This window comes from Zonotrichia albicollis, chromosome 1 (genome assembly GCF_047830755.1).
Source record: "Zonotrichia albicollis isolate bZonAlb1 chromosome 1, bZonAlb1.hap1, whole genome shotgun sequence".
NCBI classification, from domain to species: Eukaryota; Metazoa; Chordata; class Aves; order Passeriformes; family Passerellidae; genus Zonotrichia; species Zonotrichia albicollis.
Window position 1 is genome coordinate 39,686,958 of NC_133819.1, and position 14,812 is coordinate 39,701,769.

The window sequence follows — 14,812 nt, forward strand, 5'->3', positions numbered from 1 at the left end:
TTATTTCACTCCTGCTAATAAACCCTTTGATGAAACAATTTGGTTTTAAATGGAGGAGCTGGACACTCAGTCCAGTGGACCTGAGAGAAACCACAGGTAAGGGGTAGATCTGTAGAAAAATGTGGGACTTCATGAAGCCTTGTGTTAGAAAGAGACAGATGTGGGGGCAGATTGCTGAATCTTCTGAGTGCTGCCTCCAAGCTCTTTCCTCAGTGTGAATGGACACACACACATACAGTCACATTAAAGGTGTTTACTGAAGTTGACCAATACAGAGAACACATTTTCCAAATTAAAAAGGTGACTTTGATGACTGAGTGCAAGTTGACAGAGATGATGGTTCTCTCCAAACCCCAGGGTCCAAAGCTGGGCTGAGAAATTCCTCACCTCAGATTGCAAAGGAAGGAGTGACTTAAAAGGGAAGAAATACAGAATCACAGAATTATTAGAGTTGGAAGAGACCTCTGGAGATCATCTAGTCCAACCCCCAAGAAAGCAAACATTCTGCACGAGGCTCTTGCTTTTAAAAGGGAGTAATAAGATGGAGCTGTCTCCCTTGCTATGTGCTGAGTAACAGCTGTGGAGGTATCTTCAGTCAAGGAGCAGATTAGATTCATCAGAGAACTGAGGCTGAGCAGCAAGGAGCTATGACAGGAACTGCAAAAAGGGAACAAGTCAGAGACAACACACAGAGGCAACGGTGTCTTCACAAATCCTCCTTCAGATGAGAATTTCCTGTGAGTGGCTGTCAGGAAGAAAAATCAGACAGGATAATGTCGGGTATGATCATAGTGGGCATGTCAGAGCAATGATACAGCAAAACCTGGGGGGGAGAGAGGAACACAGGGCAAATGGCAGAGCAGGGCTTTGGGAGCATGAACTCAGAGTGAAACAATTCCAGCACAAAGGGAAGCAGCACTGCAGATGCACAAGCAGCATCTTGGCTCCAGCAAATGCATTTGGGAGAAGCACAAATGGTACAGGCCATTCCCCTTGGTGGCATTAGCAATTTCCACAGTTCACAATAGTGCAATTTTGCTTAATCAGTTGTGCTTGCACGTAACAAGGCCCAGCCCAATATCCACTTCCACTGGAACAGATCCTGACTTGCCCGTGTGCACCCTCCTTTGCCTGCTGACTGGGTCTCACTTGACAGAGTGTGGGTTGAGACATGCTGTGCTTGTCATACATATTTGTCCCATTTTATTTGCTGCCACCACCAGGATGCTTCCCTCTGCTAGTACTACTGCAAGATTTATTCCACTACAGAAATAATGCACGTCCTCAGGTTCTTTCCATCACACATCCTCTGTGTCTAGTCTCTGAAAATATTTTTAAGCACAGTGCTCAGTGTCTTCTGGCCCATGTGACATGTGAGAATGGAAAACTGATATTTACTACTGGCTTTTAATTTGGTCTTAGACAAGAGGTGAAAGCAAGAGCCACAATGAAAGACAGAAGATGTGTATTGGAAAGATAAAAATATTTATTTTAAGACATGTCATGTGTCTTAGGAATTTAAGGTCCTCTTTCATGTAAAACTTCATGGTAGTCTGGGTTTTCTGAAGTTGCTCAAAGAGCTGCTTCTGATGTCATCTACAGTCCCATTTTTTACATGGTAACTCGCTTGTTAGCCCTTTTCAAGCACTGTTGGCATTTTAAGAGGCTTACTGGCTAGCTTCTCGTTTATTTGAACGGTGTAAATCTACAGGTCAGAGGCTTCTCTTTGGTGTCAGATTATTCTCTGTTAGTCTAGCAAATTCCGCTACTCTTTTCCATCACATTGCAACTGCAGCGTTCCATTTGCAGGGAAATGTCCTCACACAAGTAAAATTATATCCCACACAAAAAATGCCAGGAATCTTGAACTAATCTTTGCTTTTGTTATACTGCTTCACAGTCCATCTCTAACAGAGATTATATTTTTCGCATTGAATGAAATAATGAGATGTTTTCAAGTCACTTGACTAGTTTTATAGCTTTCAAAAACAGCAGTGCATCCCACAGGACACGGGAAGCCCCAGAGCTCTGTGCAAATTTTCCAGTAATGCTGTTTTCAGCACCCAGCCCATCACTCCTCCTGCAGCCCTCTGACAATGCCACTGGTGGCACTTTGGTTCTGGGAATGTGAAGCCCTACCTTAACTTCAGATTGCCATTTATAATCAGAAAACACAGAAAACCTGCACCACCGTATTATCCACATGTCACTGGTGCAAAGTTTGAACTGGTTTGTTTTTGGTTTGCCCTCAGCTGGAAAGTGGAATGAGCATTTCACCTTTTGATACCAATGTTGGATCCATCCTCATGTGTAACAAGCAGAGAAAAAGCTGAGAAATCTCTTTCACTGATTTATAAGCAGTGTCCAAAGATTGCTAACAAGGACTGGATGGCCAGAGCCCAGACTGGCTCCCTGCACTGCTTGCAGTAAGTGCTCACCAGCCAGTGTGAATGTGCCTTTTTTTGCATGTGGAACACAATGAAATCACATCTGCTCCTTTTCCTGTACATGACAAGTGTGACTGTGGCCCATCAGGGCCCTTTCCTTGTGCTGACAGGTGGCAGAAATTGAGTTGGTCCTAAGACCCTAAAAGTTAATGAAGGCAGACATCTGCAGCAGAGCAGTCTGTAGCTGAGCCACTTAGAAAACTCCCTGTGCAGCCAAGAGAGAGAGAAGACACTTCTGTGGAGCCTTAATTTAGATGTCTATTTTAGGGTGGGCTGAATCACACTTTGGTGCCCATTCAGCACTGGCCTCTCCTGGTCACCACTCAGCCCAGGTGACCTACATTTAGGTGAGTGACTCCCAGCCCTGCTTTATGCAGGCAGATGAAGTGCCTCTCTGGAAGAGCACTTTTGGCTGGGTGATGTCTGTGGCAGTGCTGGCTCTGTTTTTGCTCCTGTAACCATGACTGCTTGAGAGGTTATTTTGGGGCACTCGGGAGCAGTTTAAATTTGCTCTCCCCAGTCACAGGCAGTTTCCTCCATCTGGTCCTGAGGTCCATCAGCTACAGCTATTGGAAATGCAGTTTGTATCCCACTGCATCAGTAAAGGTGATTCAAGCACAGTAAGGGGCTCTAAAGGCTCATTTCATTGATGTTTGCTGATATTGAGTACATACATTACTTTCCTGCCAGCTGGAGATGGCTGTAATAAGACCAGTCTCAATAATATGGAAAGGGATCCTTCCAGAGAGAAAACACAATGGCTCACACCTCCTTCACAAATTGTTTCTTACTTGCAAGTTTCAGAAAAAAAAGTTCTGTTGGCAGGATGTTTTCCTAGTGTTTCTTCCCTGCCTGGAGGGAATTTGGGGACAGACACAGACACTTCTTGTTTCAGAAAGACTGTGATAACCATTCAACATACAACAAAAAGGATGAGTATGACCAGTGTTGCTAGAGCACAGAGAGCCCCACAGGTGGCTTTAGGTATTTAAACCAAAAACAAAAGCACAAGCACAAAATTACCCTCACATGCCCATCCTTGGACTTCTCTGAGACCTAAGTGGTAACAGGAGGGAAGATCTCAGAGTGATTCTTGTCTGTTTAACCAAATTAATGCTGGAGGAGTTTTTCTTTTACCACATCAGGTGACCTCTGTCTGACTAAAAACTATTTTTCAAGGCATTTTCTTCTTAATAGAGGTGAAGATTCAGAAACAGATTCACCATCCCTTTTAAATTTTTTTTTTCAAAGATTCATCCCCCAGTGTTAAAAAAAAGGTGGATCTTCTTGTCCTACTACCCTTTCTGGCTTCCAAAACTTGGGCTTAATAACCCTATTCTTGTTTCTTGCTGAATGAAATCTTCTGACTAGATTAAGTATTCACTGTCCCCTACCTTCCTTTTTTTTCCCTATTTCAGCTGCTATCAAGCTACTTCACAATAAATAGATCAAACCCTCTACAAATAAACCATTTTCTCAAACTCATCAGGCCTCAAATCATCTCTGCACATTTTCATTTTCCAAAATGTTTTTCAAGATGCCTGCATCAGGACTTCATGCAATATTTCAGTTCCAGTGGAATGACTTCCCTGCTCCTGCTTGCTTATCTCATGTTTATTTAGCTGAGCATTATATTTGCTCGTATTGCCAGAGCATCACAGGAATACTCTGCTTGCACTGTGGCAACTCTGAGACTCTCCTTGTCAATACTGCTTCCACAATTCTGCAGATACAGTCTCAGCCATATTAAAAAGCTTTATCTGATTACACTCATACACCTAAACTCCCTGCACTGTTTCATATAGTTGTTATGGCATTATAATTTGTATTCCAGCAGCATATGTAATATTCACAGGTTTGTTTTAAATCAACAGGAATGTTGCATTTAATTCCAGATCACTGATGAAATTGGTTGGTCAACACTGTTTCTAGTACATACCACCATGGGATGCCACTAGAAACATACTCATTCAGAGAAAATTTTATGTTAGCAACAGCTTTGCAATCTGCCATTTAGCAAGTTCTAAATTCATCTTATCCAAGCTTTATTGACACTAATTGCTCATTTTTGCAACCTTGCCATGCAGTTGCTCATTTTTGAAAAGCTCAGATTATTCTATGCCAGCAAACAGTACACATTAAACCATAGAAATCTTTTATGTCTACATGACAGTGATTATCAGCCAAACACATAATTCATAGTAAAATCAGGCTGTATTGACAAGCCTTGTTTTTTAACAGCATCATATTGACTGTAATGAAATTGTATTCACACCTTTTACATCTATTTACATCTTCATTAATTAAATCTTGTTAATTTTTCTCATATCTTGCAAGGGACATACATCAGGATAGCAAGGTGGTTGGCCATATAAACCCATTTTTCCTTTTTACAGTACCATCACCGAAGGATTGAAGCAATTGGCTGTACATTTTGATGAAAGTCTGGTGATTTAAAAACATTCTTCTTAAATACATGGTAATTTTTTTTAACTTTTCAATGGACTGGAAAACATTTGAAGTGGCATAGGATTATGGCCTGCTTTTCTCGAAATATAAATATCTATTGTCAATTTCTTTCTTTTTTTGTCTATTGAAGTTATGAATGGTCCTATTTTCACTTTGCAAAGTGGTCTTTTACTACTTCATCTGCTTGTACTCTGACTCAAAAAGTCCTTCTTATGCTAAACCTGGCAGACCATTTTTTCTGTAACTTCTTTACCTTCCTTTGTGTTTTCTCAAGTGCTAAGTTCCAGCTGGTTGCTGTTGTTTCTCTCTCTCTAACACTGATACAAAGCACCAGCCCTGTGGTTTATATTTACATCTTAAAGTGTGAGGTTCAAAGCAGAGAACCATCATACATGTATAATAACAGCGAACCAGAGGGCATGAGAAGATCAACACCATTTCCTCCATCACACTCTGAACGAAAAGAACATCTCAAACTTCTCCTGGTACCCCAGTCTTTGACTTTGCTGGACCTCTAAGCAATGTAGGGCACCCAGCACTAACTTACCTTGATGGCCTGAGAGCAGGAGATTTCAGGCTTTATACAACACATTTCTTAGTTGAAACCATTGTTTCACGCTCCCCACAGCTCTGAACTGCTGTAACTCTGCTGAAGACATTGAGGTCAACATTTCAAGGTTTGTTTCCTAAACAAATTATAATATTGCAAGGAGGCTTGCACATTTTTTTCTTGAGGTTAGGAGTTCATGTAGTGGCTGTTTTGGGTGATGACTAAGCTGTAGTGAGCTGTGCAAAGCAGTTATTATATTTACTAGGATGGAGGGGCTGGTAACCAGGATCACAGAGTAACTCAGGTGGAAAGGGTCAGGAGGTATCTGGCTGAAGCCCCTGCATAAAACAAGGTAAGCTTCAGATCACATTGTTTGAGGTTTATCCAGTTGGGTCTTCAAAATCCTCCCAGAGAGGAGACTGACTGCACAGCCTCCTTGCTTTGCTGCCTGGCTGCCCTTGCAGTGAAAAATCTTCTCCTTAAATCCCATGAGAATTCAACTGTCTATGCTCCACTATTGTGCCCAAATATGAACAGCTTGGTTCCATCTTTTCCATGACTTCCTTGTACTCATCAGGCACCTGTTGTTAAATCCTTCCAAAGCCCTTGTACCTCCTGATGGAAGAAGCCCACCTCTCCCAGCCTGTCCTCATAAGGCAAGTGCTCCTGTCCCAATCATTTTGGAGGTCCTCTGCTGAGCTTGCTCTGGGTCATCGGTGCCTTTCTGGTGTTGCAGGAGGCAAAGCTGGACACAGTACTCTAGATGTGGTCTAACAAGTGCTGAGTAAAAAACTTCATCTAACATCTGTCTTTCAGCCCAATCCTTTTCTTCACAGCTTTTCCAGGTCCCTTAAGTGGATTGCTTGTACCCTGCCTCCATTTTTCGTGTCATTACCACTTCAGTACAACAATCTGTTGCCCTGCTTTTGAAACTCTCACAGCTCTGCCTTGCAGTCTGCCTGAGTAATCAGTATTCAGAAATAAAAGTGATATCTTGAAAAGATGAGCACAGGTCTGGCTTTGCTAATACTGGCTGCTGTGGCAGACTATACAAGAGAAACCAAAGAAAATCAAAAAGTCCTTCTGTCCCTTCCCAGAGCAGAGAGTGACAATAATGGATCCGTTTCCTACAGCAGCAGCCATGGGAGCCTTTTCTTTGCTAAAAAAATGTGCCCCTCTCTGCCCAGCCTACAGCAATTTTTTATCAAGGAAAGCCTCTCAGCACTGCCTTGTTATTTATTCTGCCTGCATGGCCCCTCAGTGCTGTGGCTGCCGCCAAAGGCAGACAGGATGAGGCATTGCCAGAGAATGTTAAAAGCAGAAAAAGTCCCAGAAGCCACACAAATGGATGCAAAACTGTACATTCTCTTTGCACTCCAGAAGAAAAGCAACAACTGTTAGTTGTACACAGACTTCACGGAACATTTAAGCTAAAGAACCCTGAAATGTCAGGGGAATCATTCCAGATGTTGTGAAAATGGATGTGATTCTACACACAGAATATTGAACATTTCATTTTATGAGGATTGCCAGCATCACTCACTACAGTGGCCAGACAGACCTGTTCAAGATCAGACTTTTCTATTAGGCAAGGAGCAAACCTCAGCCATGTCTTCCAGGTTGGTGAGCTCTGAAGCAAATATGCACAGGAGTGCCCCAGTATGCCACAAAAGCTGTAATTAATACAGGAATTAGGCACTCCTGCAAGGAGAAGACAGATTATATAATATTCAACAACTAAAACAAGGCAAATTTTCATGGCATTCCAAACTTCTGCGTGTTCTTAGAATTTCAAATTTCCACACCTTCCTTTTTTTACATGTTCTGTCACAATCCTTTCTCAGCCCAAGCCTTCCCAGCTGGTGATCCTGGATGTTATGTTTTTTTCCCAAGGTCTCTCAGATTCTTCCTGGTAGGATCCATCTTGGGTCTTTCCACCTGTGTGCTCTGCATCAAGATCAACAGAGAAAACAAGGCTGAGATCCATCCAGTGAGAAGCTGTGGAAAGACAGAGGGCTTAGTCTTCTTTGACAACATGATTTGAACAGGAAAAAGGAAAGTTTTCCAGGGGGTAATTGGCAATCAATTATGGCACTTAATAGCAAGACCACATATTGATCATGTTGGGGCGCCTGTGGAGTAGATGCAATAAACACATGAAAATGAACCCATGTGATCAAAATCTGCAAGACAGACTGATGTGCAAATAGAAGGACAAGCAAGAGTTTGGGCGTCTTATTTCTTATGAACATGTTTTTCCCATTCTTCAGCTCAACCTGTTGCAGCTGCTCTCTCAGACATTTCATAAATTTGTAAAACCTATAGGCCACCAGGCCCAAACACCCAAATAAATAACTTAGTAACTACTTTCCAAAAACAACACCATTCTGTAATCCATAACAGAAATAAATGAAGTAAAACACACAAAAAATAGAAAAGGGGGTAACATGGTGATTGGGGCGCTCCATTTTAAAACAAGGCTGTTGGGCACTGTTAAGACCATGATTAAAGACAATACAAACCATTTTTGCATACTGGTTTCTTGTGATAGATCTGAATTTTCCTCAAAAACTGTAAGAATCTGTCATTTTAAAGATTATGCAAATCTGGTCAGCATTACACTAGTCTGGGAATGTATTTAGTTTTAATCACTGAAACACATATATTGACAGTTGTAGGAACTGACTGAAAGCTTATTAAGGCCTATTCTAAACTGGGAGCTTAAAGAGGAATTTAGACTTGATCCTCATTTGCTTAAAGTAGTAATGAGGTATTTCAAGAAAATACTTTGTTGGGAACAGTGAGGTGAGAAACTCTGCTCAAATGAAATGGCTTTTTTATGTTCTAATATCTATTCCATACAAGCCAGTGCACACGGAAGGTCATCCAAGCCCAGGGAAATATTTTTCCCATCTCACTGTTGCTTGTTTTCAATTTCTGGAATACAGCAGCATCCAGTGGTTGTGCCAGCCACTGGGGGAAAATGCTTGCCCCAAGCACACACGGTGTGAACACATCTTAAAGATGATAAACAGCAGGAGGCTGCAACCCTTGTGTTCCCGAGGCTGACCCAGAGACACCGAGTGACTGCACTTGCCAAAGGTGACCATGGGAACCAGCAGCAGCACCAGGCACTGGCTTGCTGACTGGTTTATTGTCCCTGAAACTATCAGCCTCGGAAAGGACATCTTTCTCTCTGATTATTTTTTCTGAACATGCTTTGCTTTTTAACCGGTGGTGAAACATAATCAAAGAACATATTCATTACTGATGTTTGTCCAAGAAGTTTCTACTAACATCAGCCTCTTTTCCTCCATACAATGCCAGTTTCACAGAGTCATTTGCATCACATTGGGGAAGTCCTATTCATGCATCATTTGCAATATGAACCATCTGTTTTACTCAAAACAGAGATAACAGACAATGCAGTCTCAACACTGAAGGGATTCAATTTCTAATCTTTGTGCACATTTGTTAAATAATCTACCTTTGAATTTCAAGCTTAAAAATACTGTCAGAGCAAACACTGGCCTGCAAAGATCATAGTGATTTAATTAAAAATGTATAAAAATGTCAAAGTTGGCTTAATGACCCTGTGGGAAGGAAATATGGCCAAGTTTCCACCTGTCTTGAGTACATATTGGCTTATATTAATTGCCCCGGAATGCAAACAATCTTTTCAATCAAAATTAATTATAAATTAAAATTAGTTAAAGTGTATTTGCATTTGATGGTGACACTGGCATATACAAAGCTATATACAATCTCTGTTGTAATGCTGAAATTGTTCTATGGCCCATTCTCAAGATTTCATGTCAGAGGAAACAATAACTTCCTTTTCAACTTCAGTAGAGTATTTATATATTCACATCTACAATAGTTATTCCATCTCAGCAGAGAAGGAGCCAATTTTTCCCTAATTAAAGCCTCATTATGCCATCTTAATAGAATCACATAGCTCTCTTACACCTCAAAACCCTTGCTAAGTTTTAACAGTGCCCAAGGACACTCCATAAATCAGTAGTGGCAGTACAATTAGTACTGAGGATTTCTTGGCTCTTAGGTCTATATTCAGCTGCTAAGCCAGCTCTCAGTTTCCATCCCCTGCCCACTCTTTTTGGTCTATATCAAGTTTTGTAGGTCATAAATACATGCAATGTCAAACTAAGTACCCCTTATCACAGCCTGCCCACTCACTCAACAAAAAAGCAGAAAAGAAGGTGAATGAATATTCCTTGTCAAGGAATAAACCATTGTCAATTTACCAAAAGAGATAATGTGATACACCTTGAGGGTTCATGGGCTCTTTTCTTCCCCTTTCTGGCAATATATTCCTTGTGCTATTCTGACAATATAATGTGTTCTAAATGGAAGACAGAGAGCTAGTTATTTTTTTATAAGGTACCATATTTTTATTTAACATCCAAGCAACAGCTTCACAAATGGGGTTGAAACGTAAAGCAAGCTGTTTCCTAGCACCAGCGGAAAAACCTTCCCAGTGACATTAAAGGGAGATCTTCATGGACTTCAGCTTGTCCCTGGTTAACCTGGCACACAGTACAGCAGGATGGCTGCATCCCTCTCACTGCACTGGTACTAGACAAGATGTTAAGGGATGGGAAGGACCAAAAGGGTTAGGGTTAGGGTCTTTTCTCTCTGAACCCAAACAGGCATAACCAGACAAATATATTTGGTGGTATTAACTCCTAAGGCATTATTCCCCTAGATTTCTTGGCAACACCTGTTGCCACATTTTATATGGAACAATTTCATAAGTCAGAGTCATACAACAGTCTTGGTACTTCTCTTGTTGTCTAACCTAAACCCTTCTCTTACCTATTTTCAGCCATGGCTGTGTTTCTTTATCGTTTCCTTCTTCAATTCTACAGCAAAATAAACTTTCATTAGATATTGGAAAGCTCTCCTTCACTGAATGGGCTGGGATGATCACATCTCTGTCTCTGCTCAGTGTCCCTGAGGATGGAGCCCAGGATCTGATTTGACTTTGTGGCTGCAGCTTTGTAGCTGGGGACTGGGGTTCAGCTTGTTGGCCAACAGGACTCCCACAGGAGATTCTCTACTTCTGCACCAATCAATATTTCCTACAATTTCCTTCTAGGTCCAGCTACCTGACCTAACTCTAATAATGAGCAAATCTTCTTGCAGTCTCATCTTCATGTAATTTTAGATGCTCCTTCTCAGCCTCACATTCAAATCCTGATGATAGGAAATGTTTATTTTAAAATCCATTTCACATTAAACAACCGCCATATTAGTACTTCACTCCATCTGCCATCTCAATCAAAATTGTGGTTTATTTGACTACTACATGTTTGATCATGTTCAGTAGTGTCCTTTGCTGTGTTTTTCTTTCCAGAAGTCTTGGTGAATTCCAGGGGAGGAAATGCTCTCATCATCTGCACTGGGATTTTGTACAGAATCAAAACAAACAATTGTTCTCTCATGTGTAGTGACACATTAATGCCAAATTTCTCTGCTTCATCTCCCCAGATCTCCTTGGTTCTCAAATGACCCATAATCTGTGGAGCAGGAAGGATGGGCTGAAAGCCCTGGTACAGCATTTCCTGAACCCTGCAGATTGCAGAGTCCCACTTGTGTAATCTGAAGCTCTCACTGCCACATGGATAAAAGCAGCTTAGTTTAGAAGCATAGAAATGTTCAACTCATTAAATTTACCAGGCCTTCAGCTGCCTTCCAGATGTGGTTCAAAGTGCTGGCCTGAATCAAAGTCTGTTGGTAATTTCTACAACATCCAAAATTGTTACTGAACCAGATATTAAGTCAAAAGAACAATTCTTTTTTTTTTTCACAGACATAGAAAAAAGACAGATACTCATTTACCCTCTGGCTCTTTCCCTTTTATTAATTTTGTGTTTTAGGGAGTGAGAATGGGGGTGAGGGGGCATGTTACACTTTTTTTTCTTCTTTATCCATTTGGGTAAAGACAAAAATGGGGGGGGGGGGTTTCCCCTCCTCTAGTTTACAGCTGAAGAAGTTTCTACCTTCTGTATTGTTTCTTTTCATTTCAATAAAAAGTGTTGAATAAAATACGACATAAAAATCTTATTATAATAATCTCATTTGGTTTTTCAGACTGAGCCAAATGACTGCTAAGATGTAGAGGAGAATGAGAAGAGAGCTCACTTTTATACCTCAGCCCTCAGAAAAGTTTATTTTTCTGACAGAAATTAAATCTGCAATTTTCGGTAAGGCTACCCTAAGCATAACCATCATGAAGGGCTTATATCATGTTGTAGCTTCTGGGTATTTCTGTATTGTTGTCAGAATAAAGGTAAGGCTGGTGTCATGAAATGCCAGTAACACCATGCCCAGCATAATGCAGATAAGCTAAAAGCAATGTAACCTTTAAAAAAACATCAAGCTGCTATTTAGCTACTGCACACATTAGCTATCTGGCACCCCAGGCTAGAAAAGTGGATGATGCAAGTGTCTAACCTTTAGTGCAAATATATTTGTATGTGAATTATCCAGGCTTTGTGACCTGTGGCTTCCTTTCCAAACTCACCTTCCGGCACAGAACATGGGATGAGACATTTTTCAAATCACAGGGAGGAAATAAAGAAGGGGGTTTGGCTAGAGAATGGGAGACAGAAAAATCTCATAGCAGGGAACAGAGAAAGCGATTCAGGAACTGCCTAATGAAAGTGAGAGACATGCAACGAGCTGATGCAAAGCATGACAGCAAGAAATATGAAGGAAATATAATGGAAAATTGTTACATCAATTTAGACCTACTCAGGCACTGTGGACACAATGCTTTTAAACAGCCTGTGAGTCTATATCCCCCTTCTTAATGTCCAGTCAGCTGTAACTAGAAGATTGTAGATTAAATAAATAACATTGTAAATGACAACATTCATCTGTCTAATTACCTGCTTGTTGCTGTAATTTATCTGACTTGCAAATCTATCTCCAGGAAGGTGGGAATAATTTAATTACTCCTCAAATGCAGGAAAACTTGGCATACACAGATCTTAGTTGCAGGCACTGAAAGTGTTTTCAAGCATAATATAATGAGGTATTTTATTCAGGTAGTACACTGGGGTTCTTGGTTGAAATTATGATGTACTGTTCCGCTCCATATTCACACACAGAACATATACTTGTTTCAATTTTTAAAAACAACCTTTTAACCAAAGAAGCATGCAAGATACTACATGCTTCTTTCACTTTAATGTTTGTGCACACTGCTTTTTTTGAGTCTGTGCAGAAGGCAACAGCCTATAATAAGCAACGATGAGAGATCTATAAATATGTTAAATATTCTTTTTGTTTTCCAGGAGATTGTGTGACTTTGGGTTTTCTTTAGCAGGAGAACAGCACATTTGTAAATGATATTAATAACAGACTCAGGCCTGGTCCTCAATAGCAAGAGATACTCCCCTTAGGCAAGGTAGGATAAATAGGAAAGGCATGCAGCTATGTCCAAGAGAGGTTGTAATTATCTGTGGCAAATCAACTGTCTTTAGGCTTTAAAGTGTTTTTTTATAGGACTGAAAACTGAAAATATGAAAATAGAAAGTCTCTGCAGACCAGTGGGATGTAGGCAATGGTTGTTGTGCAATTCATTTAGTAGTGGCAGGCAGCTGCCTTCCAGACCCTCTCCTGCCAGAACAGAGAGGCGTTTATAGGGGAAAGGAACTTAATTCCCACAGTAGCGTGTGGAGGTGTGGAGAGGCATTACACACATTTAACTGCGTTATATCCTTCTTTCCATATGCAATAATCCTCACACTATGAATACACATAAATAGGTGTTTGTTTTTAGCACAGCCTTCTTCCCAGAAACTCCTTTCAAATCATTTTCTGACTAGCAATTTATCTTCTTTTGATATAACAATGATTGTTCATGCAAACGCAACGCAAGCTGAACACGGATATCTCTCCAGGATTAGAGCTGCTGAGTGTCCAGCCTGGGACACCAGCTACAGCAATAGCTACACCTCCCTAAGCAGAAGGACAGCACCTGGCAGTGCACAGAACACATGATTACTGCAAACCACAGATTACAGCCTCTTATGCCCTCCTTGTTGACTTTATACACATTAGTGGGTGGCTCAAAAACAAGCCTGAAGCACCCTGACACACAGATTAGGAACCCACTACCTTTATTACAAACCTCCATTTCAGATGTGCTCAACCTGCAAGGCTTGTCTTTCTGTTCACCTCTCTAGTAAAGACTTACAGGATTTGAAAAAGAGAGGAGTTCTTTAAGATCTCTGTTTTAAGTATTCATAGTCCTTGGGACATTAGTTTAGAAAAACCTCACTGCCATCAGTCTAAAACCAGTTCCAGCTCTGCTGCCTTACACTGGGGATGGGAGAGTGTCACTGAGAGCAGCCAGGATGAAGTGCCAAGTTTCAGCTCATGTGGGAGTGATGCTGACTGCACCCAGGCACAGCTCTCTCATTGCAGCCTGTCCAGTGCCTGGCTATAACCCCTTAGAGTATCCTTCCCAGCTTGGGGCCCAGAAGGAGACATTACACACTGCCTTTGTGCATAATGACAGATAAACTCACCATGGGTTGGGGTTTTTTAATTCCAAACTGCTGTATAGAGCCGCTATGCATACATAACACAGTCAGTCTGTCTGTCACTGATACTTGAGTGCATCCTGATCCAGGATTGGAGGGGGATCTTCAGAGAGGGGAAACTTCAGAGAGGTTGACCAGAGAGGATGTGGAGTCTCTCCCACTGGAGAGACACAAGAACCATCTGGACACAATCCTGTGCCATCTGCTCTAGGACAACCCTACCTGAGCAGGGAGGTTGGACCAGATGATACCACTTTGGTCCTTTCCAACCTGACCCACTCTGTGAGTTTGTGATTCAGTGAAACCAATTTTTGCTTGAAAAAAGGCCTGGCAAGTGAAAGACATCACACTACAGCTCAGCTAGGATAACTGTACACCACTACTGTGACCAGGGACCTTTTTCCTCTTGATCCCAGGGATGAGCAACTGTCAGTGTCACTGGGAATGTGGTACTGTCATGGAAATGAGAAAGACACAGCAGAAAAAACCTGGAAGGAAATTAGAATAAGAGGAGCACAGGTTATAATACATAGCACATAAACACGTGCAGGCTTGGCACTGTCTGCTTGCACACACAGAGACTCCCTGTCCCCAGCCCAGTGCAGGTCTGGCTGCTGCTGGTGGAGCAAGAATCCTCCTTCCCCTGGCCCTGGCTGCTGGCACCTGGTGACCTGGTCAATGTGGAAGTGGCAGAGACAGATCAGTGTTTGTGCTCGGTGTGCTCGCAGCCATGCCAAGCCAGCTGCTTTCCATGTGTCTCTGCTGTTTGC

The 14,812-nt window shown here is 41.5% G+C and overlaps 1 long non-coding RNA gene across 1 annotated transcript in view; it reads right to left on the minus strand.

The window, feature by feature from the left end:
• Positions 1 to 272: 272 nt before the first annotated feature.
• LOC141728741 (uncharacterized) overlaps positions 273 to 14,812 on the minus strand; it is a 29,659-nt gene continuing 15,119 nt past the window's right edge. Inside the window, exon 3 of the long non-coding RNA XR_012579889.1 lies at positions 273 to 7,413. This is a non-coding gene — a long non-coding RNA (uncharacterized LOC141728741). The remainder of the gene's footprint in view (positions 7,414 to 14,812) is intronic.